The sequence below is a fragment of the Typopeltis vanoorti genome, chromosome 11, assembly GCF_054136105.1.
Source record: "Typopeltis vanoorti isolate ZY-2024b chromosome 11, IOZ_Tvanoo_1.0, whole genome shotgun sequence".
Classification (NCBI taxonomy): Eukaryota; Metazoa; Arthropoda; class Arachnida; order Uropygi; family Thelyphonidae; genus Typopeltis; species Typopeltis vanoorti.
In genome coordinates this window covers 16,955,444-16,979,807 of record NC_143559.1, presented here as the reverse complement: position 1 = coordinate 16,979,807, position 24,364 = coordinate 16,955,444, and the positions used below count along the sequence as shown (strand labels likewise).

Here is a 24,364-nt window from a genome sequence, read left to right as displayed (position 1 = left end):
GTTAATGAACGGCTTGTAGTTGATGCCATGCAGCGACTGTTAAATGAAAAGGGCGAGAAGTGGAAGCACACAAAAGACAGGCTCGGCCTGACCCAACAGAGCATCTGTAACCACAATGGTTAATTAAGATTAGCGCATCACTCTGGCGTTCTTTCAGGTACAGAACCATGACCTTCCACAATCTTCCTGGAAGAGGGAATTACAAGATTTAAGGGTTGAGCGAAGAAGCTTGCTCTGTTCGGCCATAGTCGCTAAAATATTACGAACTCCGCTGTCTCATCAAATTAATTCCCTTAGCTGCAGCGAATGCTAATGCAACGCCATATAGCTTTCCGAATGAATAATTGAGTGGAACATCTCAAACTGGAATTAGTTTTCGTTGCGTTGTTGATTCGTCTTAGAGACGCATTAGGCAAAGACAGATCCGTGGTTCCACTGATTTGTATGGCTTGTCTTCGAGTTACGAATGTAGACTGAAGCAATTATTGCAGAATACGGACGACCAGAAGTGGACTTTGCTTGCCTTGTTAATAAACTTTCTCCAATCAGTAATCGATGGGCACAACAACGAAGGGCTCGCCTTACCATGAACATGTCGGAAATGACGGCAGTTTGAACGGAGTAATTTGTAACTTTCTTTCATAGCATGTGACAGTATATAAAAAAAAACAGTAGCATGTTCATGCTCAAACGTGGCATTTTGAATTGAAGTGAATTGCAATTCAAGAACAACTTAACACCCTTCTCACTAAATGGAGTATAAAACTGCGGTGAGGAGGTAGTCAGTATTTCTTTTGATAGAAATACTTTTCTGTGAATGCGTTTAGCCTACTAAGAGAAAAACAAAAATGCCTTACAACTACCAAGTGTTTTATGGTTGCTAATAAAACAGTACTATCTTTTTTGGCATGACACTTCTCAGATTTCACTATAGAAAAATCCTCGGTCCAGATAATAAGAAAATATCAACATTCGAATACAAAATTTTATTGTTATTATTTCTCTGGCATCTCTATGGAGTCCAAGACTCATCGTTAGTGACCCATCTAACCGTTGTTCACACAATCCGCATCATACCTTTCCTTGAGCTTCACCGATAAAGCACTTACAACTACCTCTGGCAATCCATGCTACCCACTCGCCACTCTCCAGGCAAAAGATCTTGTTCTAACACCCTTATTAACCAGCCCATATATAATTTTAATTACTTATGTTTCTTTCGTCTCTTCGTTTTCTCCTATTAGCTAGTTTTGAAGTCCACAAATCGCTAATATATTCTCATAGCATTCATAGACCTTCTACAATCTTTGTCACTCGCCTCCGGACCCTCTCCGCCACTTTCTCAGCCCCACGAAGTTGGGATGATCAGATATGTGCGTGGTAATCCAGATATGTCCTTATAGAGAACCTGCTTTTTAACGAGTTCAACAGCCATGCACTCTGGTGTATTGTTTTGTTTGGCTACCTTCGCAATATGCATTCTAAAATTTAACTTATTGTTCACTCCCTCCCTTCCCCCAAAAATTCCTGGCCTCATCAGTTTCCTGCAGTTCAGTTTCTCCAATATTGGACTATAATTTACACCTGCTGTCTTCGAGCCTCCTTTATGCAGGGGAACTATTTTGCCCTCTTTCCTCTCCCTTTGGTACCTACCCCCAAAACTGAAGGTGATTAAACGGCTGATCAGAGAAGATTCCAATTCTCTTGCACATTCTCATCATATGAGGGATGATATGCCATCTAATTCCATAGCGTGTTCGCATTAAGGTTCTGCAATATTGTAAGTTCCTCCAATTAATCTACCTCCATTGTCACGTTGATCAATGTCATATCCGGCACTGACTTATCCCCACTTGGATGCTACCAGAACTCGGTTTATATATATATATATATATATATATATATATATATATATATATATATATATATATATATATATATATATACTAGGGGGTTACCCCCCCAGTTCTGGACAGTAGGCCGGTTCTCCTTAAATTCTGATGACTCGAATTTTGAAGACTCGACACTCAGAGTAGCCTCTGAGTTTCAAAACGTTTCAAATAACTTGACAAAAAAAAAAGCTTATTTTATATTATAGAGTATATATATATAGGCATCTCAAAACAAATAAGCAAATCCAATATGAAACATGCTTGTGTTTGACTTGAAATGAAATCAGCGAGCATCCCTATGAGCGATGCATCATGTCATATAACGAGTCACCTGTTTGTAGCTGGTAAAAAAAAAAAAAAAAAAAAAAAAAAAAAAAAATGGAGGAATATAATGTACCTAAGTCAGGGCAACTGTGCCAACTGCAAGTGCTACACTCAGTGGACGACCCACCATACTCGCCGAACGTGACTATAAGGTGCTTCGAAGGATAATATGTAAAAACACCGTATTCGTCGGCCGACACGTTGAATACGGAGTTCAGAAAATCAACGGGAACACGAATTTGCGCAAAAACATCCGGAACCGAGGCTCACAACATGGGTTTCCATGGTAGAATCGCAGTGTGCAAACCCCACATTACCTGAACCAACGTGCAGCGTCGTGTACAGTGGGACGTGGATGCTTGGAAAGCTGTGGTATGGAGATTCGAAATTACTCTACATCGTCTACTGAACAGATGAACTGATGTTAGTGTGGCTGATGCCTCGTTGACGTCTCTCACTGGAGTGCGTCGAAGGCGGCGGTGTGAAAGTATGATCCTGTTTTTCTGGTTTGGCTTCAGACCTCTGTTTGTGGAGCTACGAACATTGCGCTCCGAGAGGTCTCTGAACATTCTGAATAATGCAGTGTATCCTACTTTGTGGCGCTTCTACTGAACTGACCATTGCCTCTTTCAGCCAGACAATGCATCGTGTCATAAGGCTGCTGCTGCTGTAACCTTCGTGGTTTGTGGACATGGTTGTTTGTTCCTCACATTATGGTGTCTGTTAACTTCTTTCCATGCAGTTTATATTGAGCTAGCACAACTGAAGGTGAGTTATCCGGTCTCATACGAAGCTGAATGAAATTTCCTCGTAAAGCAGAAACCGTTCATAGAACTTGGGAGTAAAAAAAAATATATAACACACCAACCTCATGTTATTTGAATACTGGTGTATCGAACCAACTCCCAGAGCTTTTTCTCTCTACCAAAGAAAAGAGAGGTAGTCCTAAATGTTTTATACCTTGTTTACCCTTTGGAGTTGGCCTGTGCATAAATAGAGAGTAGCAACTTATTCAGGTCATAAAATTCGTAAAAAGTAATTTTTTTTTCTAATTATATACGCATTGTCATCAATCGCATGCACACAAAAGGAAAGTGTTATGGACAGTTAGTTAGCCATATACAAGACCTGCAAAACAGGATCTTCAAATGCTGATCCTGTTTATCAACATTTTTGCCAATCCCTTAGTTGATAGCTGAACTTCGGGTAATGCGAAATACCATTTTGTGTGTAAAATGGCATTCCGCATTACCTGAAGTTTCTGGTTTATTATCCTAACAAAATAACCATTTTTAAAATATGAAATGTGGATATTATTGGGTTAAAATTTTATTTGTTTGTGTTGATTTCTTGCCGTTCCTATTCATAATAGATTATAGGAGATTAATTAATATTCTTCCCTAGATTGGGAACCAATTGTATCCTTGGAAAATAGGGTACAGCATTTCTAAATATATGAATATATTTAAATTGTGCATAACATTAACCGTACTGTTATCTGCATCAGTGATGTGTGTGTTTTCCAACTTGAAATAATGGTTTGTAACTGCACTCATGTTTGGCACATAGTTTTTCTTAAAATCATAGCTTTACTTTTTCACTGCAAGTTTTGCTAATTATTCTCGTGATATTGAGAAAAGCAGAAGAGGAAAAGGTAGGTGTATGATTATATTTGGCTATCCCTTTAATTAATGTTATTAATTTTGTAAAGCAAATCATCATTAAGTTTATCTTTTTTCAGGAGACCATAAGTTACAATTTTTACTCTGGAGTTTATTTTATTTATTTTTTAGCATAAAGGCTATGTTACATTTTTAATATTTCTAAAATATAATTACATAATTTAATTTAGTAGCAATTAAAGGTGATCCGAAATTCACTGTTATAAACCATATTTGGATTTTGTTTCTTCTAATAACTGATCGATCTAAGCGCGATATTATTTCATTTTCATGTAATTAGAAGCTTATTCTAAATCGGCTGCTTGTTTAGCAGTTTCTTTCACTTCATTGTCAATTTTCCTCTGTCTATCATAGATTTAGGTTTGACAAGTCACTGATGCAATACAGCTTCACGGAAATGGAATTTAATACTTTCTCGAAAGATGTTTCGCTTGATTAGAAGAGCTGCTTACAAGCGGCCGTGTTGTGAAGATACTTTACGCACAAATTTTTGTTGCTTAAGCTTGGATATTTTTACTAAATAGCTTAAGGAAATTACGACTAGGATATACATGAAAATAAATATTAATACACTTCCAATATTTCGGCAACGGCAGGTTACCATTTTCACAGGAACTTAAAAACAAGACATGTGCACGCAAGCACAACAAACAGTAAATGAGGACGAAGCAGGAAGCTATTCTTTCTCCTAAAAGTCCTAATGGTGCCCCCTAGCGGGCAATGTTGGTATTCTTGGGCGATTGGGCTGAAGGTCTTCTGATGTAGGTTTCCCAAATTTGGGGCAGTCTCATGCAACCAAATTTGTTGAGGTTTGGATTGTTTCTCTTTTCATGGAATCAGCTGAGGCTGATTCCATGAAAAGCCTTTCGTATTTGAATTTACTACTGTGTATTATCGTGACTTCTTCCACCGGATTCTATGGCTGGGATCCAGCGCATGGTCTGCAAAACTAGAGTGGCTGTATTGGTGAAACTGGATGTAGTCTTTGTGTTCTGAAATTCTGATATTAGCTGTCCAGCCTGTTTGGCCAAAGTAGGACAGCTTACAGCTGCAAGGGACCTGGTATACACCAGGTAGGTCTAGGGGCGGGGGAGGTTGGTCTTTAGTAGAGCGGATAGGCTATGCCAATTTTTTATATGGTCTGTAACAAGACGTTAAGTCATGTTTTTTTAGGATTTTTGTAATTTTTTCCGAGGTGCCTTGGATATAGGGTATGGTGATGGATTTAGAGTAATCCTTGTTGTGAGGGGGGGAGGGGGGTTTATTGGTTTCCATATTTTTTGGGGGGTAGCCATTGGTTGAGAAAGTGTTGAGAATGTGGTTTAGTTCTGTGGTTATGGCATTGTCATTTGAATAGATAAGTTTAGTCCTGTTGTGTGGTGTCTTAATGACTCCATATTGTTGCGGGGGGGGATTGTTGGTGAATGTATCTGCTGTATGGGTGGGTTTTCTATAGACTGAGAAAACCAAGGTTCCATCAGGCTGTCGGGTGACTAGTGTGTCTAAGAAAGGAAGGCAGTTGTTTTTTTTCTTCTTCCAGGGTGAATTTGATTCTGGGGTGTTGGTTGTTTAAGTGTGTTAGGAAGGAGAGGAGTGCATCGGAGCCATCTGGCCAAATAGCGAACACATCATCAACACAGCGAAGCCAAATGGTTGGGTTTTGTGGGGCAAAGTTTAAATCTTTCTCTTCAAAAGTCTCCATATAAAAGTTGGCCAAGAGTGGGGAGAGTGGAAAACCCATGGCTGTCCCTCTATTTGTTTGTAGAATTTTCCTTGCCAAACAAAACAGCCTGAGTTCACTGTGAACTGAAATTTAGCTTGGATTAGCTCTAAGGATTCTTTGAGTGGGACATTTGTGAATAAGGAGGAGTTCACAATGAGCTCAGGCTGTTTTGTTTGGCAAGGAAAATTCTACAAATAAATAGAGGGACAGCCATGGGTTCTCCACTCTCCCCCACCCTTGGCCAACTTTATATGGAGACTTTTGAAGAGAAAGTCTTCAAAAGAAAACCCACCCATACAGCAGATACATTCACCAACAATCCCCCCCCCCGCAACAATATGGAGTCATTAAGACACCACACAACAGGACTAAACTTATCTATTCAAATGACAATGCCATAACCACAGAACTAAACCACATTCTCAACACTTTCTCAACCAATGGCTACCCCCCAAAAAATATGGAAACCAATAAACCCCCCTCCCCCCCTCACAACAAGGATTACTCTAAATCCATCACCATACCCTATATCCAAGGCACCTCGGAAAAAATTACAAAAATCCTAAAAAAACATGACTTAACGTCTTGTTACAGACCATATAAAAAATTGGCATAGCCTATCCGCTCTACTAAAGACCAACCTCCCCGCCCCTAGACCTACCTGGTGTATACCAGGTCCCTTGCAGCTGTAAGCTGTCCTACTTTGGCCAAACAGGCTGGACAGCTAATATCAGAATTTCAGAACACAAAGACTACATCCAGTTTCACCAATACAGCCACTCTAGTTTTGCAGACCATGCGCTCGATCCCAGCCATAGAATCCGGTGGAAGAAGTCACGATAATACACAGTAGTAAATTCAAATACGAAAGGCTTTTCATGGAATCAGCCTCAGCTGATTCCATGAAAAGAGAAACAATCCAAACCTCAACAAATTTGGTTGCATGAGACTGCCCCAAATTTGGGAAACCTACATCAGAAGACCTTCAGCCCAATCGCCCAAGAATACCAACATTGCCCGCTAGGGGGCACCATTAGGACTTTTAGGAGAAAGAATAGCTTCCTGCTTCGTCCTCATTTACTGTTTGTTGTGCTTGCGTGCACATGTCTTGTTTTTAAGTTCCTGTGAAAATGGTAACCTGCCGTTGCCGAAATATTGGAAGTGTATTAAAATTTATTTTAATGTATATCCTAGTATACGTCGTAATTGCCTTAAGCTATTTAGTAAAAATGCATAACCAACGTCTAAGCCTTTCCACGAGAAATTAAGCTTGGATAAAAGATAAAAACAAGAATATAATTTCTAGTGTAGTATAATTGACACTCTAAATTATCCATAAACTTTAAACCTTAATCCAGAGTATTTTAATAATATACTGATACACCTTTTTCTGTTTCTATATGAAAATGTGTTCTACATTTAGTTTTCAGTATGTTTTATTCTTTGATAAAGAATTACTTAAAATAAGCGTATATATTTTTTCGTCTGTACAATTTGGTATCGATATCTTAACATTTTTCATAGTGTTTGTTAATATACTATTAATATGCAAACGGTTAGAGAATTGTCAACTGACGCAATGTATATTCCTGTATATTATTCGTGGGCTATACCGTCTTACAAAACTCGTTACCTCTTGCGGGCATGTCTCAAACGTTTGATTAGTCCCCGAATCAGTGTTAAGGTCATCAAATCCATAATTAGAGTTCCCTGCCATCTTTCATTAATTTCCGTGGCTGCCAAATCGCGTGATTCTATCACACTCCAAATTTCCTTATCCTGCAATGCCGCCTTTAAAATCCATTGCCTGCGGTTTTTCGAGTAATTTTCTGACACGCATTAACAATAACTGTTAGCTAGGATTTACTTCTACAAATGAGAAATTTCTGAACGGGAAATTCTTCTTAAAATTAATGACAAATGTGCGATAACCATTCAAGTAACTTAAGTGTTTTTGAACACAACTTCTTGTGTGTATTAATAATTACGGAAAATTTTCCAATTTACCATTTTGACGCTAATAACATTCATAATAGTCTTAAGACATAAATCAGCTTCATCTTTAATGCGCACTTTTATTGGCGTTATCTGAATATTCTGTGTGTATTTTTCTTGTAATATTCTGAATCTGCTTATCGCACCTAAAAAGAATGGTATTTTGTAGGGGGGGGGAGCTCCATCATTGTCAGGAATACATTCCATTGAAGGTTACTGAGATCGCATCAGGCACTCGTTTTCAACCAGCATCCCCTTAGTTTTTCTAATATGTAACGAAATTGCAGAATAAGTGTGTGGGGGGGGAACCCCCACTGCGCAATTCATGATGTCCATTCTTATGGATGTCATGAAGTGTTAGAAGAATGTTTCATTCATTCCATACGTTTCACATCAGTCACGTTTTCGAAGCAGGTGAGCCTGTCTAAAGAAATATCTTTTTCTCTTCCGTTTCCAGCCCAATCCACGTGAGAGCTGTCGATGGCGGCGTTCATTTACATGTGTATCCTCTTCGTTTCATATTTCCAATTCAAAGCAGTCGCCTCTTTCCAACGAAAAACAATCAAAACCCCACTACCTGGAAAGCAAACTCTATGTGGGATCATATATATATATGAGAATAATGGCCGGGGTGTTTATAGCCTTAACGTGGGCTGCATGCATCGTACTACTACGTCTAGGGAAAATTCCGAATTACTAGGGAGAGAACATTGATCGCATTTGTGCGTGATTTGCTTGTGGGATTTCGGCACGTGGACATTAAAGGCGTATGAGTCATACCTTTTATATCTATTAAATGCAAAGAGCAACATCTGCTGGTAATAGAGGAAACATTTTAATTTATTAGTCATAAGCATGCATTCTTAATCGGACAAGAAACAACGGGAATTCCAGTGTTCTGCCCCGAGAATATCGATTTTAACCAAATAAATGCAGATGGACCACAATGAATTATGTTTCTTCAGTCTTAAAATATTTTTACCGCATGTTCTTACTAATGTATAACTTGTCATGAATAAAAAGTACTAGTTAAATATTTACCATGATTTATACCATATGTATACGCATTGCTAGTTTAAGACGATCACCGTGCTTGTTTGGAAGGCTTGAGCGATTTGAAGGTACCATTTTTAGCATCTACACTAGGACTGCTACCAGATTACTTAACCTCTTTCCTGCCCATACTAAATATAATCAACCTTACTTAAATATAAAGAGCTAATAAGCTTCATTTCGGCAATGAAAACATTACTTAAAATTTTCATTATGGAAAATACCTAAGAATAGCGATCTGAACTTCCCCCACCTTTTGCAACGAGTCGTCCGGTATTGTACTACGTACTAGGATCACTTGCATTTGCTAACGCTAGTGTCGCCGATACTTTATAGTTTACTATATTCGGCAAGAAACTCTCTGATTCCAATCTTTGAGTTTCTTATTCGGTTTTAAATTCGGTTTCAACCTTTCCTTTGAGTGAAATTCACATTAAATAAAATAAAAAAAATGGTTACTAACAGCGTATGTAAATAACTCGCGCACACCCTGTTCTAAAGAAAACTCAATGCTTTCATGTCCTGGAGGTTATACAGTGTTGTTACGACCTTCTTATTGTCGAACATAATCCCAAGAGGACAAAATAATTCTGTTGCGTAAAGGAGGATCTGAGTCAGTGGTAGCAAATTATAGACCCATTAGTACTGGAAAAGTTGGTCAGAAAGTGAATTCAGGAATGGGTGGATAAGAATATTATACTCTGAGGGACAGCTCGGCTGTAACAATTATAATTGTTACAGCCGAGTTGAATAAAGAGAATGGCCACACGATGATTCTGCTGGATTTTGTAAAGGAGGCGTTGGACTGGATGTCACATGGAACTCTTTTACGTGAACTGCAACAAAAGGAAATAGATATGAAGCTGGTTATATGGATAAGATGGTGGTTGATGGACTGATACCAAAAAATAGTATATGGAATATCACTGGTCACCTGCCAGGAAAAAGCAAGTGACTAGTGGTATGCAGCAGGACTCTGTGCTTGGACCACTCCTGTTTAGTTTGTACCTAAATGATATAGGAAATAATTTGAAGAGGGATATTCAGTTGTTTGCGGGTGATACAAGGTTGGGTAAGGTAATAGTTAATAAAGGTGATGTAGAGAGCTTGCAGGATAATTTAAATAGGCTGACAGTATGGACAGAACATAATGAATGTCAATTTAATGTGGAAACGTGTAAAGTTGTGCATTTTGGGATCCAAAGATTACAGATCTTTATAAAGCATTGATACGACCACATCCGGATTACTGTGCTCAGGTCTGGTCACCTGGATTTCTTGGGAATGAGGAAGTGGTGGATTGGATCCAGAGGTGAGTGATCTGTGGAATGCTTCCTATGAGGGAACTGTACTTGAGGAAATTGATGAAGCCAGGGGACCTGTGGGCAGTAGTAGATGGAGAGGATGTTTAGAAGACGTATTGCTAAAGTAGCCAGAGTAGTTCACAGGATTACTTGGTTATTGAAGAATACACTAACAAACAGAAGTAAGGGAAGTTATCATTCCTCTTTATAAAGCATTGATATGACCATATCTGGATTACTGTGGTGAGGTCTGGTCACCTGGGAAATTTCTTGGGAATGAGGACGTGCGGATTGGATCCAGAGGCAAGTGATCTGTGGCATGCTTCCCATGAGGATAGATTGAGGGTTTGTGGATTGCAAAAGTTGGTTGATAGGCAAACAAAACGGGGGGGGGGATATGATGGAAAAGGTTGCTTAAGGGATTTTATAGGACAGATGCAGGTGGAGATGTTTCAGCACTTGACCAGAGTGGACAGAATTGAGGTCATCTCTGGAAGTATGCCACAGATCACTCTACAAGCGAGACTAGATTCTGCTTGTAGAGAATTCTATTCATATAGCATGGGTTGCCTGAGTCAGTTGTGAGCTCTTGTCTGTTAATAGATTCAAGGAGAGGTAAGATAGATATTGTGTTTGGGTCTCCCACGATGAGCCTTAAGACTCCATGGAAATTGTTTCATCTCCGAACAAACTAGTAATAAATAAATGTAAATGTTTGGATTGGTTGGATGAACTGCTTCTAACAGTTCCATGTTTATTCTCTAGATCAGAGATTCCATATCATCTAACCCTTAGTCCAGTTGCGGTGTTAATGTACTATAGATCGACAAACTTTCTTGACGAGAGTCATAAAATATATAAATAAGCCAATAGAGCATTAATTTTCGCCTGTAGTAGTCCAAAATTCCATGTTTTAACTGTATTGCACAAATAAAAATTGTTGCCTTATTATATTTATGTATTCAATTTCAGCCGTTGTTTTAACATTAATGGTTTATTAAGGGCCGATGGTTTATTAAACCTCTGGTTTGACTTCTGTGAAGAAAAAATGAATCAAGAGGAGAGTATTATCGAAGTGAAGAGAAAATCTCCTCCATGGTTAAGAATAATCGTAACACATTAAAGATGAATTTGCTACTTTGAAACAAGATTTTGCCTCATTTTTTTAATAATACTATTGTTAAAAGGAAAGAGCCGTGGCGATATTGACATACTCCTTGTTGAAAGAGAAGGGGTTGTGTGCGTAAGTGGGAGGGAGAAAACGGGAGAGATAAAGATAAGGATAGTAGTACGCACGTGCCAATCCATTTAAACGCACGTAAAACACGAACTAAAGTCGATAGTTTACGCCCAACACGCTGCTATTGATTAGATATCCCCCAGTCTCTAAATAGGGCGCTTTACGACCAAAATGCTAATAACAAGGCGGCCCATAACAGTCCGTTGGGGATAGCGTCTGTAGTAAAATAGCTCGTGCATCTTAACACCACTGAGGTTGAAGACATTTATTACTAAATTGGCTTGGACGTTGGTTCTCTCCGAAGAGCGAGAACACTGCGACAAAAGCCATATATTCCACCCTTGTTAGAGGAAACACCACGATTGGGAATACTTACTCGGTGGCAGAGTGTGCCACGAATAAGAATGGAATGGCATTGCTTAAGGCTGCTCCCCTCACTCTAAGGATCAATTAGAAAGGAAATAACGCAGATCCAGTTACATTTATAGCACTTCTGTCAAGTCCGTGGACTCTCTTCATCGAACTTGTGGTTATGGCACTCTTACAAAATTTGAAATCCACTGCGAAAGTACGTACTCTTCAAGGAAACCTAAATGTCTATTTATCTGAGATTTTACAACATTCTTAACCAATTTCGCATGGAATTTATTTCTTTAGTACACATTTTATCATTACTCTTTTTTTTTAATATTTCGCCTAGGAATTTGCCCATACTTTCCATTTGTGTAGATACAAGTTGATGAGTAATTGAATTCAACTGTGTATTCAATTTTACATCCAGAGTCCATCCGCCGAGAAAGAGCTTTGAAATCTCCCTAGGAACTGAGATCCCCAGTTTTATTATCATTGTTTTTGTTATTCGGAAATGCAATTTAAACCACTTTGTAGTTTAGACACAGTAACTTGAAGCATTCAGATGACTTCGTAAATCACACTTTGCCATTGTATTCCATCGAATACTTAGTGTAGCTCTGTGAGAAAAGCCCTTAATAATTAAATGTATTTAAAAAAATAATTGCAAATGGGTGATTCGAATGGCTGAAGAAACTAAAGCTATGAAGCAGTTATATCTGTTAGTTGCGTGTGTTCTTTGGCTGTTTTGTTGATGAACAATCAAGGATGTTTGATCTTGGAACTAGTCTTGATTTCCTTCTTATGACATCTGACAGATGTACAGATAGCGAATTACTTGCTTCAAGTGCCTCAAAGGAAAACACAAAAGTGGCATCCTCACTTCGGGAATTTGTTTCTCAAACAGGGCATCTCAGTGGGCGAAGTTTTTTTTTTTATTATTATTATTTGAAGAGATGTAGGAAAAAGTAATGATTGATAAAAATGTCACCTCAGACTGAATAACAAGCTTGTGTATTTGAAATAGGGAGATTCTGGCAAAGCTGCAGGAAGTCCTGTAGGGTTGCTGTCACTTCCATAGCAATCTCGGAGTAAATTGACCCAATGATGATATTTAATTGGTAGTTTGAGTAATTTGCTGTTCACTTTATGAAGTATGTATACAAATGGTTTGTTGCAATTCTTATCCAACTTTGGAAGTTCAATTTGAAACATGCGTGCGCGCGCACGCACACACAGATCTCTGAATGGAAATGTGCATGAGAAACTTTAGTAAAACATAGATCTTAAATCTTTGAAAATATCTTTTAATATATAAAAATCAGATCCTTATGGTATCCACATAATACCCCCAGAATATAAGGAAAACTCCCCCCCCCCCTTTTCCATCACAGGCAAAAAAAAAAAAATTTCCTAAGTCTCTTTTCAACAAATTCAGACTATCTTGGCATTTTCCGAAGCAGAATATATATATATATATTTTTTTTTTTTATTTTAAAAAGGGAAATATCAGTACGGTAATGTCGAGAAGCCGTCACTTAGAATTCCAGAGCATCGTAAACCCTGGTGACAGTGAATTTTATTAAAACTGCCTGCCTTTGGAAAGTCAGCGTATATTAACTCCGACGGCTGAAAGCGAAAACGTTTAACTTCGCAGACCGTAATTAGTGTTGTTCGTATATTTGAAGAGCATTTCCAGACGCACGCCAGCATGTTGTTTCGTACATACACAATGATTAAGTCTGCGAAATGAAATTAGGCCGCCTGAATTATTTTTAAACTTCATTCACCATCTTCCCTACGCATAAAAAGAAGGGAGCGGCGCGCATTGAGAAACTATTTGAACTAAATAATGCTTCGAGATTGTTTGATGTGTTAGGACCTTTTGGAGGGAATTTTAAATGCTTGTGTGTTTTGACCGGGGTGTGGGAATAAATTAACACAGTGTAAACAGCACTTATCTTATGTACACATGCGTTCAAAGTGGAGTGGGAAGTCGTGTTGTACAAACAAACGTAGGTTCCACGACACAAGCACCCTTTAACAAACAGAGGGAGGAGAAACTGCTTGTCTTAATTGCATCCTTCGTCTCCGACGAGCCGGCGACCTTGCCTTAAAGCAACGCTAAACATACGGAAATCGAAAACAGAAGAAGAAATTGCAGTCAACGAACGTTCCCACTTTGAAGAGCGCACGCACCTGCACACCAACCAGATAGGGGAGAAAAGGATCATGATTTTCTTACGTTCATGCGCGACAATTTGGGTAGATGTTTGAACTTTGCCGATGACTTCTCTTTATTGTCGCTTGCGCAGTGTTATATGTACACTCACACAGGAACTTAACGGTCGTTCTATAATTTATTGCATACGAAACGAAAATTCAAATTGGCTAAAAATAATTCACAGGTAAGAACAAATTCTTGGCATCGTTAAAGAACAGTTGCAGAGATCTGTCTTCCAATCTCAGCACTTAGCTGTAAAGCTGTCAGAAACTATTCTGATCCGCTTGTCGATTGGCACGAGGTTGAGATTTGCTGAGGAAATGTGTTGCAAGGGACGGGGATTTGCACCAAGTTGCGATCCAAATTACCTGCGGGAGAGTGGAGAAGAAATGAGAGATGTGAAGAGGATTTTCAGAATATTCCCATAAACCTGCCCACACGCCATCCCTTAGTTTTATTTTAGAAGTGGAGAGAAATCGAGCCACTTAGATTTGCACATTAAGCTGCCGAGGAAAAGGCTACTTTCTAGATTAGCCAGATCACAAATGGAATCGATTTGAGGCAAGAATGCACAAATCGGAAAAAAAATGATTTTGATTCCTTTTACTGATTTATTCCATTTTTTTTTTTTTTTCGATTTTCCTTCAAGTTTTCAAACAGGATATATAAGTTAAAATAAAACTAATTTACAGAATATCGGGCTACATTTATCTTAAAAAATCTTTCGTGTTAGAGAGATTTTTTGAAACATTTTGGTACAAAATGTTTATTGCGAAATACTTTTAGGAATTGCACCATTTTAAGAAATCTTCATGTCATTCAAGTGCGAGAATATGAACAGAGTATCACCATTTCCTTAAGTACAGAGAATAAACAACTGTAGTTTGCATTCTGTCCACCAGGTGAGTCAAAATTGCTTGACCATGTTAATATGAACGCATGAAGAAATTGACTACTGAATTTATTAAATGCACACTCTGTTGTTTTTCATCCAGTTTGCGTGTTTACACGCAAATAATAACGGGATAAATCTCGCCGCTTCACCACTCTTGGTAATCTCTCTCCTCCTGTTTTTGTGTGTGTGATCATCACCCTTGCTAGAATTTTCATCGTGTGATGGCGGTCGAGAATGAAGAATTTTAAGCTGTTGGCAAGGGACGCGCACTTTACGTGTCCACTGCGAGTTTTTCCAATCGTCGTTGGCAGAGCTCGACCAAACCATCTGTCTTCTCATGAATCTCTCAGTCCTTATCACCCACTTTACCCCTCCCCCGCCCCCTATTTTTGACAACAGCTGCAACTCCCGTTAACTCCGCCTGCGGGAAATGCGGTGTAGGGGATGGTGGTCGGTATACTGCGGCAGAGTAAAAGGGGATACCTTAGAGTAAAGAAAGAAAAAAAAAAGAAGTGAAATAAATAAATAAAACAAAGCTCACGTTTTGTCGGTAGCATTATTGCATGCGAACTAATATTTGCGGTCACGAAAGAGAAGTATGCAACAGTACGTGAACTGGTGAGTTATTTTGTTTGTTTGTTTTAAACTATGGTGCTGAAAGAGATTAACATCTGGTTACTTACCAAAGTCCCCTGTAGCATCTTTCGTGATTATTACGATTTCAAGGAACTTAATGAATTCATACTTGCATTCAGTGTTTCTGATAATATTCTGTGCTTCTAGCAATTAATTCTAAGTGCGGGATATTTTAAAGATGATTTTTCTACTCCTTGTATTGTACTGTTGCGAGACTAATCACAATGTTTTAGTTAGTGTATTTATAGCCGCACCATTCTTACATTTTATGATTTGATCTGAAATGCACTCAAGATAGCTGTGACATATCTGACTTTCTTCAGTGGTTAAGGTTGTTCATTAGCACAGCAATAATGATGCAATATTCGCTCTTCGGTTGGAAAGACCGTGATTTGAATTCCACCTAGAATGCGAGGAATCTATATCAAGACTTTTTAAATTGAAAATGGGTTACCAGATCTCATACGGAAGGTATTTCCTCTAGGAAACGGGTTTTTCATTCCACAAAACCTACAAGCTGGCAGGAGATAATAGCTTGGGTGATTCTAAGCAAACTAAACTGTTATATAAGAGGAATATGAACTTGGGATCTAACTATTAAACACAAGTGAATACCGGAATGCACTTAAAATCAGCATACTTTCGTATGCTGATTTTAAAATATAAGAAAGATATCAGTATTTAAAATATGCATGGCGAAACTCTAGGTGAATATTAGTACTCAGAGAATTCTTAGCATTGATTCTCTCCTTAATTTTTTCACTCACATTTACGTGAGATCTATATTCTGTACTATAATTCTGTATTGTACGTGACAGAACTATATTCTGTACAACAATGATTATGTTCTTACTGGAGATGTGGATTAGTTTGAATCCTTACACATTCTCTTGTTCATCCTGTGAGGAATTTCTTATATAACCGAGAATTTGATTTTAAACCAAGGAAAAAAAAAAGCATACTGACACGGGAACTATGGACAGAAATAGAGGAAGAGACAGTGCATTTCAAGGAGTTGCCATCTTAAATATTAGAGAAGACATCACTTCAGTTGCTCTTGACTTCTCTCATCTCTATTCTATATATATATATAGGGTGGGGGGATCTGTAAGCACCGAATGTTTGGTCTTAAATTACAGCTAGCTATTATAAAGCATGCCATTATTATTAATTGGGTGTTTCTGTTGATAAATGAGCGATAATTATCGCATGCATGCATGGGGAGAAGAGAGGGCCGAGACAATGAACTGTTTTTAGAGGCATAAAATGGATTCATTAGTCAGTTATCGGAGTTTATAGCCAGCCGAGGTGGGAATTACCACTACTGACTGCAAATAAATTTGCACATACACTCTAAAGAACTTCCAATGATAACATATTTCAGAATGGAGGGTTTAGCGTTCTAAATCGGCAGCATGTCGATGACAAATTAATCTTGTAGTGTCTCATACAAACTAGTTGGAAACGTTAAATTCCTTGGTGGCCAACGACGTTTGTTTCATACACCAACAGGAATCATTCTACTATCATCTTTATGCCTTTAAAAATGTTCCGTTTTAGCAAGGGAATACCCCCATTGCACTCCTATATACACACACACGCGCTACAGCTGTCTGTCTGCAGTCCCAGTTCTACAAACAAAGCTCATGTTTCTTGCAGGGGAAAGAATTCTCCTTTTATCCTTTATTATAGCTCACTATAGCGCTCCGCATTCATTGTCCGACTGCACACGAAAGGTTTGCATGGTAAGGACTCGGTCCGCTTCCGTGACTCTTGTGTTCGTTCGCCATGCTTCACTGGGCCGCCTATAATGAGCTGTAGCTGCGAAACAGACAACACGTGAGAGGCAGAGAACGCCAGAACAGCAAGGAAGAAGATCGAAAACATCCATCACAATTAGAGATCTTTCCTCGTGCTTTAAAGCGAGGGATGGGAAGCGCACACGGGATGAATCGGTTTTTTTTTTTTTTTCCCCTGTTTTCTTTGATGGACTTGTGTCACTGCACTGCACTCTATAAGAAATAATGGGTATATTAGAAAGGGGAAGAATGAAACTGTAATGATCATCATTGTAACCCAGCTTGTCGCCTCTGGATTGAAACAGCTCTGATCTGCATCCCTGTTAACAGAAGGAAGCGTTCCGAGAAAATTTTTTCATTGATTACATAGACGAAATTTATTAATCTACTTTTATTTATTATTTTTAATATAAGGAATCTAAGAAAAACTCGAGTATCCTTTTTATGAAATAGGGTTATTTAGAGCAGATCAACCAGTGGGAAATCTAAGTATAAAACAAATGAAAAATAACTGACTTTTTTTTGGTGGTTGCTACCCTCGAAAGGTATATACCTACAGTACCTTCATATTGTTTAAATACCAGATCTCAGTTTTACTAATTTCAAATTCGTGCCTTTTTAGTGAGTGTTGTTGAGTTTTATCCAACAAGAACAGAAAAGATTGTATTCATTTATAATTAGACTGTTATAACAATCTTCCACCTCTCTGTCTATCACTGATTCCTTCGTTGCTTGTCATCCTGTTTCTTGAGTACTGTCTTTAACTGCACATCTGCCAGTAGGGATGTCCTGTTTTAGGAGTCATTCTGTTTTCCAGAAAAAATTTTCCTGCTAGATTCTGCAGGGTTGGCAGACCCACATGAGACTGGCTTTAGGAGAGAAGAAAGGCAAGAAGGAAGAAATGTATTTACTGTCCTGAAGGGGAGGTTCGATTTAGGGAGATAGTTTTGAATAGTCTAGGAAATTCTCCCTAGGATACATATGTTGTTTGATGGGTCCTTCCACTTTGGGGGAGGGGGAGACAATACCCTAAAATGGATTTGTCCACTCTCTGGGCTAGACCATTTTTCACTTTTTAATTTATTTTTATTTTTCAATTTTTTTGTAAAATACTTTTTATGCAGTTACAAAAGGGTTAGTTAGCGTTAAGTGTTAGCCTTTTTTGCGTCCAGAGAGTGACTTAGAGATTAATGTTCAGGTGGGAAAGATGGCACGCGAAAAAAACTTTTTATGGTGGTATTATCCTTAGTAAAAGCAGTTGTCTTTTGAAAGGAACATTGCTTGGAGATATATCACTGTTATAGGAAAAAAGGGGGGGCTATAGGGGCAGGGTTTCGTTAATGTGATGTTAGACAGGTAAAATCAATTGGAACTGGAAAAGAAATTCGGGGATTATAAAAAGGGAATTACTGGAAGTAAAAATAGAATTCAAATACCATATGTGATATTTGAATTCAATTAATAGGTATACAGGAGTTGAGTTTTCTTGCTCCCTTCTGTTGGTATGTCTTGTAAATATAATCCTTGTTCCTTTGTTAGTGTGGGCACGTTTAAATTTGTTGCTATCAGTCCAGATTTGGCTGGCCATTATGCATTTGTAGAAATGATTTTTTGTTTCCTTAAGTAGACAAAAAACACAACTTATAGTGTCAAGTGTTTTCCATTTTTGAAGTTTTGTTTTCACTTGCAGGATACTGTGCAGTTTCCTTGAGTTGAAATTGTGTCTGGAGGGGGTAGGTTAGTTCTAGTTACTGATGTTCTTCCTTTTTTACCTGTCCGAATATGTTTTTCTAGTATTTAAAGCTTTTTTTTTCGCTTGGTTATAAATTAAAGATGTCAAGAAAAACGGATTTGGTTAAAGGATTAAACAAGAATATAATTTCTTGGCATCTTTCATTTTTATATTATTTTGTCATGCTCTTTGCTTTCTTTCCTGCGGTTTTGTCTATTAAAGGTTTCTGAGATCTTTGTAATTTTTACTGCTTGTTTACAGAATATCAGATGACGTTTCTGGCATTCTCGGATGTTTCGACTTTCCTATTCTCTCTGTACTTTTTTTACTTATTTTTGTTTACCTTTGGTTGTTTTTTGTTCCAGAAAAAGTGTATATGATGTCTTCTATTCTCTTTGTGTTTTGCTAATAGGAAAGGGGGTTGTATAGTATTTTATTACGGAGGTCATTAAGTGTTTAATAATCTATGCTTTTTTTCAGTGACAGATTCCCAGGTTTTTTTTATGCAGGTGATTTGTTTTTCAGTCATTTCCTTTTCATTACACATATGAAGTACCATATTACTTGATAGTACCTTCATACGGTGGGTGGGCTAAGGAGTTTTCCACTTTTTAAATTTATTTTTAACTAGTCCGGAAACCCTGCTCTAGAGACCAACCTTGGAACCTTTTTCAAGCCACTTCACTCTACAGTGAACGAGACGGTCGTCTCACACACAGCGATAAAATTCATCTCCCATCTGAAAACCATCGCACACATCCATATCCATGGTGGGATTCGAACCTGCAACCTGTTGGAGAGCCGATAAGTTAACCACGCTGCAAACCACTGCGTTTCTTAATGTTACTCTTATACACTCATGTTCATATAAAATCGCTTCACCTGCTGTATCCATGTTTTTTTTGTTTGTTTTTTTGTAATTAAATTTGAATGCCTATTTGAAAAGTGATAATAACACGATAATTGTCACAAATAATGAAGAAGGTAATATAACATTTTTATTTTTAATTAATATTTGGCTCTTTGGACAAGATTTGACATAATTAGGAAATGACAACAAACTTCACAAATTTGCAAATATTTCAAAATGGAGTGGACAGGATATTTTTATTAGAAAAACAAATACTTGTATCAAAACTTAGTTCAACTATACAGTTTTACTTAACATTCAAAGCTAAAAATTCACTTTTTGCTGTTTAGACTTCATTGGTCCTCCTCTTTACCTTTATTAACCTGTCATCAGCAGGGCATTGACAAAATCAATTTCCTGAAAGATGCATAATATCCTTATAATGGCTTCTTGGTACTTCCGAAGTGTTTTTGGCTTCTTCTTGAGTATTTCAGTTTCCATTAGTACTAGAAATTCTCAATGGAATTGAGATCTGGACTGATTCCTGGCCACGGTAGTCGCTGAATCGAGTGTTCATTGAGCCACTTATTAACCTGCAACAAAAATTAAAACTTTTTAAGTACTAAACTTCGTATGGTACATTTTAAGGTTATAATAAGCATTGCTTACACTTTTTGTCCTATGACAAGGGACAGAGTCATGCTGAAAGATGCAGTTCGTCGTTACTGTAAAGTGGTCTCTAATAGTAGGCAGCAAGTCTTCTAAAATTTTTCGAATCGCACTTTCTGCGAGGTGTTAACTGGCCGTAACTAACCATACTGATCTCAGCACCAAAATGCAAAAACTAGTTCTTGCTGCCTATTTATAGCATAAAAAAATCTGACCCAATAGCAGATTATTACATTTGATAGAAACCTGTGGGAATGATAGATGAAGCAATAAAATGAAATATCTAATGATAAACCGATAAAATGACCATTTAACTACTAAAAACGTCCGCGCGGTTAGCCTAGTGGCTATGCGCTTCGCAACCAGCCTGTGGAAGGAGTGTCCTAGGTTCGATTCCTGTCGACCACGTGATGAGCTTATGGATCTTCCTCAGCCATAGCCAAGTTAGCCGGTCTTGGGCGTGGACAGCAGGGTTTTTCTCTCCAGTTTATCTGCGGTTTTTCATCCCGCAAGCAGGTAAACCGGCCCCGTGAACACAGGCTACAATCAAAAATACATACTCAACCAGTCCTGAGGGGCGGGGCAGAATCCCCACGAATAAATAAATAAAAAACTACTAAAAAGCATTATGTAAGCTGATGCGGTTTCTGTGAACACGAGTGTATTGTGAAAATTTCTTCCACAGAGTGGAATTTTTTAAGTATATAATTTCGATTTTTTTTTTTTTTCTGCAAATGGTTCGATTAAAGTAGAAATTGAGATGAATCGGCAAAATTTTGTAAATATATCGAAACCCAAATTTTAGTCAAATTCTTGTCGTCAGAAATAACTTATACGAACAGAAAATGAATCTAATAGATGTTTACGCATTAAAAAATCCCTTTACATGACACTGAAACATGACTAGGAAGAGAAAAATCAATAAATAAAATAAAAAAACTGAACCAGTTAAAATAAACAGCGAAAAATAATACCGCCTTGAAATTTCCTTTAACCAAGAATCAATATTAATTTTGCATTTCCCATTTGTCTTTTCTTTTTCTTCATACAACACAAATCAAAATTATTTGAAGATACGTTCACGAGGCACGCGATCATTCATTTCATTTGTTGCACGCAATCTTGTGAATGTTCCATAATTTCTAATGGAGACGATTTAGTACGGATCCTACATTATCTTGGCAATTATGGAGTTCCAGACACTTCTAAATTTGCAAGAACCGAGTTAAAGAGTTATTATTCTTAAGTAGCGGCTTCGTGAACATTGCTCATATGCGGTTTATTGATACCTGATCTCGCTTTTTTTTTTTTTTTATTATTATTATTTTTTTTAAGATAAACTGCTTGCTTAGTATTACAGATTGTCGTGGCATATTCAGTCAGCTACATAAACTGAATAGGTTGGTATCATTCCGTACCTTTTTAACAGAAGCTACCTGTAAACTTTTTTTGAGGCCATTTAAAATCAATACGTCAACTAAAGGCACAGTATTTTAAAATTATTTCTACTTGTTTCAAGGCAATGTGCTGTGTTTATGTGCAAGTTTGCTACAATTAATCAACATTTATTATTTAATATTTTTAGTGACTATGATCATATTTTTTCGCTGAATAACGTAACAGGAAACATTCCGAAAGGAGCGTTTCCTTTTGCATAGAATCACTTCTTCACCCATAATATGGCCAGATGATATGTGATTTTTAACATTCTTTTATGATGAAAAAAATAAACAATAATAATCAAATTCTGAACGATCTAATCTCATCTTCTTTTCCCTCTTTTACCTTGCGGTGTCGAGGGTTTATTAATCATCTGACCTCAAACCGTTCACAGGATAAGCTCTTGAACCGAATATCAAATTCCGAAAGAAATTAAAACCGACCAACATACATGGGAAGAAAAGAACTTCACATATCAGGGAGGGAGCTAATGATGATGCTGACGGTGGAAGCAACAGGGTTGAATGAGACTACATTCTAATCTAAACGTTCTAATCTCAGTTATTCAATCCTTTCTTCTGTTTCGCATTTCTGTAAATACGACGGGTTTCCGAAAAGTAAGGTTATTTTATTGCTATTATTATTAATGGTGAAAGGGGACGAGATAAAACACAGTGGACAGATAGACCCGTTAATAACTCTTAAAAAGGTGGCCATTGCAGTGTGGCGCTACTTCGCCTCACAGCTAATTCCAGTTGCAAGATGGCGGCTACAGTGCGAGTGTGGTCCAATACAGGTGCCGGTGAAGTTATTCGTATTTTGCAAGCAGAAGAGGCTTCACCAAGTGACATTCACCGTGAACTGGTCGCTGTGTATGGCAAAAGATTATGTCAAAGAAGCAGGAGTGTTTTTGGTGCAGTGAATTTAAAGGAGGCCGTAGTGACATTGAAGATCGACATCGGGCGGGCTTTCCTAGAGCAAGACAGAAGACATTTCTCGCATTAAGGGCGTCGTTCTTGAAATGAAATTGCACAAGTGGTGAACTTTAAGTCCACTATTTATAAAATTGTTCACAATGTCCTTGGTTTTCGAACGTGTTTTCCCGCTGGGTGTCCGGACAATTGTCAGAGGAGCACAAGGGGATGAGTCTGGAGAGTCTATTGCTATACAGCGACAAAGGCTAGGATTTTCTCGCTCGCCTAGTCACAGGACACGAAATGTGGGTTCATCACTTTACTCCGGAAAGCAAACTACACTCCATGACCTAGAAACATCCGCAGTCTCCTGTGCGCAAAAAATTCAAAACTGTTCCCACTGTTCGAAAAGTCATGGCTAGTGTTCTGCTGGTGGACTTCTTGCCAGAACAATCAATGCAGAGCTTTACTGTGCAACGTTGGACAAAGTCAACATTCCACGCAAATTACCGGGAACCCTGACAAATGGCGTGATTTGGGTACACAACAACGGTACCCCACACATACAGCGCATGCCACTCGTGAGGAGTTGCGCAGTAATCGTTGGGAAACTCTGTCACATCTCTTCCCCCCCCCCCCCCCTACAGCTCAGATTTAGCTCCTTCAGACTTCCATTTGTTCGATGCCCTCCCGGATGGCATTTCACTACAGATGAGGAAGTTCATCAGGCGGTGCGATGTTGGTTACTGAGTGTGGGCACGGGCTTCTTCAGTACTGGTATTGATAAACTGGTCTATCGTTGGGACAAGTGCATCAATAAATTTGGAGACTTTGTGTTGAAGGTGCTTGCTCACTTATTTCCTTGTGTATAATTTCAACTTCCAATTATTAAGCACCCTCAAAAAAAAAAAAAAAATGCTACCTTACTTTACTTTTCGGAAATCCCTCGTGCTGTTAATGCATTTCTGGTTAAGATAACAATCTCATTTCTTAGGATAAGTTGTCTTTCATGGACAGCTAATTATCGCCATTTTTTATTTTTTTTCTCTTGTGCGGGATCTCTCATCTTTTGGCTTACGAAGTTTATGTTTGTAATGTCTGTTACTTTGTTAATTGTCGTCCTCCCTTTTGGATTGTGCTTCTTTCATCTGTCCATCTTTAAGAAGTCTCCATCGACTGAGCTATGGAGACTCCTAAGGGACTTCACCATATCTAATGTATATATTTTAGATATGGTGAATGGACCTAAGTAGTTAAAAGTACTTATTGTTACTTCCTCTGCTTCTTCGGCGCTGATGCGATATAGGGTTCGGCACCACTTGTGATTGGTTGATTAATAAAATTAATATTATGAAAATAATCAATCCTTCGCGTAAGGATAAATGTTCAATCACCATCATGCGATGATTATATACTTTGTTATCGAAACAGAACAAAATGATAACAAAACTAGAAAAAAAAAATAAGATGTTAGTTAACAAAATAAAAATCGTTGTTTTTATTTTGTTAACTAACATCTTTATATTTTTCGCTTTTTTTTTCCTAGTTTTGTTATCATTTTGTTCTGTTTCGATAACAAAGTATATAATCATCGCATGATGGTGATTGAACATTTATCCTTACGCGAAGGATTGATTATTT

At 37.9% G+C, this 24,364-nt stretch overlaps 1 protein-coding gene across 2 annotated transcripts in view; it reads left to right on the top strand.

Moving 5' to 3' along the window:
* The window catches only part of LOC150101332 (inactive tyrosine-protein kinase 7-like), a 340,607-nt gene that overhangs the window by 98,908 nt on the left and 217,335 nt on the right, over positions 1–24,364 (top strand). The window lies entirely within an intron of this gene.